The following is a 4,749-nucleotide window of genomic DNA, read 5'->3' on the forward strand; positions in this document are numbered from 1 at the left end:
CACATTTTTTTCATACATAGGTTTTATAAATTTGACCAAAAGTCATGTCTATTTATGTCTTTTTCTTTATTACTAAAAAAAAAAGGTACCGGACGACCATAGCAGATTGTTCGCTAACATTGTCCGGTTTGGTAGAATGTTACAAGGCTTTGCCTTATCGGACGTCCGATATATATACCGGACGTTCGGTACTAAAATTGCAGGTTTTAAAACACGACCTGCTCCTCCTTCTTCATCCCACTCTCTTCTCTCACGCCATTGTTCTTCTTCAAACCTCCTAGCCTTTGCCTCATTCTTGCTTTAAAATCAATTGTTCTCATATTAAATTAACACCCAAAGCTTTCTCCTCTCTAAAAATTTCAAATTTTCATATTTCTCATCCAAATTTCCCAAATTTGAAATTCATGCCCTAACTCTCTAAACCTACAAATTTTGCCTCTAAAGCACAAATTGGGTCTCACACTCCAACAACCCGTAGCCTAAAACTTCTCATTTCCACGATTTTCGATCTCCATTCAGTTTTTTTTGGGTGATTTCGAATCTCACCCTTGTTCATTCGAGAACTCTATACGCACTCTCAAGTATGTCTGGGTCCAAACATAGTGGGAAAAGGCTTAAACAAATCTGTCATCGCCCGGAACCACCTTCATTCGACGATGCAACGGACTCCGAACCTGAAGCGCCAGCGATCCAGTTCGAGAAGTCACCCATTTTGACAGGTAAAAATGTCGATTTTGCTAATTTTACTTTTGATGCACCGGCCTTTCACATTGAAGAATTTTTTGCACAAATGGGTTGGATTTCTGTATGCACTTTGGAAGAATTTGCTTACCCTTGGTTAATGAAGGATTTTTACAAGAACATGGTAGTTCCTTCTGGTTCGGATAAAATTACTTGTTTCATTAAAAATGTGAAAATTATTGAACGGTAGATGGTTATAACCCATTCGATGCATGTCGATGGGTGACGAGTAAAAATCTTGAAAACATTACCAAAGTTAGTGCCAATCAATTAACTCTCCCGTGTAAGGTCCTACAAAATATTATTGCTAACATCATCTTACCTAGAAAAGGGCATAGGGACGAGGTCAATTATTTTGATCTTTTCATTCTTGACTCTTTTCTTGTCGGTCGAAAATTGGATTTCCCAACCATTGCACTAGGTCTCATGGAACTTATACACTCTTCACGCTATGCCAACGCATTTCCTTATGGCATGCTTCTTACCAAAATTTCCAAACATTTTGGTGTTCCTTTGAATGATGAGATTTGTGTTAAACTTCATCCCACTGATACCAACAACACACAAACATTAAAATGCATGAAAAATTGTTAAGATACGTGGTCAATGGGTGGCTTAGACGAAGGGGTTCGACCTGGCCTCGGGACCCTCTATATTAGTAGGGGGACGACGAAGAAGATGAAGATGTACTTCCATCTATGGGTCCTCCACATGACATCCCAGATTCAAGAACTACCCGCTCCTCCAGCTGTGGTTTTACGTTTACCGAGGATTAGTACAGCCTTCTGAACGGACGGATTGATTCACTTACCTCTTCGATTGATGGACTTACTGGACTACTTCACCAAATTCAAACCCAGCAGATTGCGATTCAAGACCAGCAGGGTGCCATATTAGCCCGTCAGGGGGAGATGTAGGCCCGACAGGACACCTTCTTTGCCAGTTTCTATGCACGATTTCCACCTCCTCCGGAGCCGTAGTTTATGTTTTGTTTCTTAATTTTTCGTAAGATGTTCCTAATTTTTTTTGGTCACTCTCCTCAAACCTAGCTGGTCCATATGGTATTACTTTCTTTTTACTTATGACAAAGGGGGAAGAAAGTTTAGATGATTTGAAGTTTAGATGATTTGATGAAATATGAAATATATATTGCATGTTGAACGTGCTTGAAAGCTTAGATGTTTTTACTAGATGAAATATATACTGCATGTTGAAAGTGCTTGAAAGAATAGATTATTTGATTTTACTAGATGAAATTTACATTGCATGTTGATAGGGGGAATATATTACATGTTAAACGGTTGAACATAAGTAAACCTTTGATAGGGGAAATAATATGCAACCTCATTCTTTATCAATTTGTTTAATTTCTATATTCTAAATCATCTTGTTTGTCATAATCAAAAAGGGGGAAATTGTTGACCTATGTTCAACATCTCATTTTTTGATTATCACAAACATATTAAGTTCATCTCTAAAAAATTGACTTCGAGTGTCTATAGAGAATATTGAAATAAAATTGAAGACACAAAGTGCACGATCAAGTGAACTACATAATTAACATGGAAGCAAAATTGATCAAACAAGGTTGAGTCAATCAAACTCTAGAGATGACACATCAATGAAAATCAAGATAAAGGTTGAAGCACTTCCAAGCATGCTCAGCAAGACACTTAGACATTTTGTAAATCATATGTAAAGGTAAAAGATTTTTGATACTTGGCAAAGAATCACAAATAGCTCAAGTTTGATTTTACACGTGACAAAATCACAATATAAAAATATTTTCAAGAAAATTTTTGAAAATCTCAAAAGTATTACTTACCTTGGAAATATTGTGCAAGAAACATCCTTTACGAAATTACATTTCCTAAAATGATTAAAGAAAGGAAATGGGCCAAACTCTATCGTACTTGACGATCCGGGACCCCTACCGGACATCCGGTAGGGTAGTTTTTGTCGAACGGTCAAAAATATGTTCATTCTGAATTCTAACCAAAATAACGGTTATTGACTCGTCCGGTAGGATACTGGACGTCCGGTTCTACTCGTCTGGTTGGTCTGTTTGCTAGCTATAAATACCTCCCTCTCTTGCATAATTACAGCTAATCCTTTTGAGTATTAAGTGAGGCATTTATTATTTTCAAATCTTCTTATAAGATCAATTTATTCATTGAGACTCTCTTGAGTGATCAAAACTTGATACATCAGTAAGAGTTTTCAATCAAAACACTTGAGCTATCTTCTTGGCTATCTATTAAAAGTGTTTACCTACTCTTCTCTTGTATTCAAACTCAGTTATATCATTCATTATGGGAGAAGCTTATACTTGTAATCTCAACTATCTTGTGTTGGATTGTGGGTCGTGTTGAGGTCCCGAAAATCTCAACGGTGTAAAAGGATCGGTGCTCCTTGGTTATAAGTCACCGAAAGCTTTGTAAAGGTTGGGTTGCACCATAAGTCAATCAAATATAGTGGAAAAGGCCTTGCTTGTGACGGAGAGCTTGGTAACGAGGGACGTAGATCGTTGATTGGATCGAACCTCCTTATTACATCGTTTGCACTCTCTTTTCCCTTCCTNTTGAACTTATTTTGGAAAAAGTTTCAAATAACCAATTCGCCCCCTTCTTGGTTAGTTGTTCTTTGGCTTTTAGCACATACACAGGATCACGGGATTTTAGCCAGTTGGCTTTTAGCACATACACAAGATCACGGGATTTTAGCCAGATTCCTTCGTTTAGGCCTCCGAATAATTAATTTACGTATTAATTATGTCAGGTTGAAGATGTGTTGGATAGAAAATTAACAAAGAAAAATTGCACCAGGGGCAATTTCGTCATTTGTCACGATGGTGTCAGAATGGGTCGAAATTTGGCAGGTTGATTGGAAACGGGCCGAGAAATTGGAGTCAGGGCACAGACCCGAGATCACGGGATTTTAGCCAAATTCCTTCGTTTAGGCCATCGAATAATTAATTTCCATATTAATTATGTCAAGTTGAAGATGTGTTAGACAGAAAATTAACAAAGAAAAATCGCACCAGGGGCAATTTCGTTATTTGTCGCGACGACGTCGGAATGGGCCCTGAGGCAATTTCGTCATTTGTCGCAATGGTGTCGGAATGGACCAAAATTTGGTAGGTTGATTGGAAATGGCCCCAAAAATTGGAGTCCAGGCACAGACCCGGGATCAAGGGATTTTAACCAAATTCCTTCATTTAGGCCTCCGAATAATTAATTTTCGTATTAATTATGTCAGGCTGAAGATGTGTTGGTCAAAAAATTAACAAAGAAAAACCACACTAGGAGCAATTTCGTCATTTGTCGCGATGGTGTCGGAATGGGACGAAATTTGGCAGGTTGATTGGAAACGGCCTCAGAAATTGGACTCGGGGCACAGACCCAGGATCACAGGATTTTAGCCAAATTCCTTCATTTAGGCCTCCGAATAATTAATTTTTGTATTAATTATGTCAGGTTGAAGATGTGTTGGACAGAAAATTAACAACGCAAAACTGCACCACGAAAAATTTCTTCATTTGTCGCGACGGTGTTGGAATGGGCTAAAATTTGGAAGGTTGATTGGAAACGCCCCGAGAAATTGGACTCGGGGCACAGACCCGGTATCACGGGATTTTAGCCAAATTCCTTCATTTAGGCCTCCGAATAATTAATTTCCGTATTAATTATGTCAGGTTGAAGAAGTGTTGGACATAAAATTAAACAAGAAAAATCGCACTAGGGGCAATTTCGTCATTTGTCGCAACGGTGTCGGAATGGGTTGAAATTTGGCAGGTCGATTGGAAACGGCCCCAGAAATTGGACTCGAGGCACAGACCCGGGATCACGGGATTTTAGCCAAATTCCTTCGTTTAGGCCTCCGAATAATTAATTTCCGTATTAATTATGTCAGGCTGAAGAAGTGTTGGACATAAAATTAAACAAGAAAAATCGCACTAAGGGCAATTTCGTCATTTGTCGCAACGGTGTCGGAATGGGCTGAAAATTG

The sequence above is a fragment of the Olea europaea genome, unplaced genomic scaffold, assembly GCF_002742605.1.
Source record: "Olea europaea var. sylvestris unplaced genomic scaffold, O_europaea_v1 scaffold2825, whole genome shotgun sequence".
Lineage (NCBI taxonomy): Eukaryota > Viridiplantae > Streptophyta > Magnoliopsida > Lamiales > Oleaceae > Olea > Olea europaea.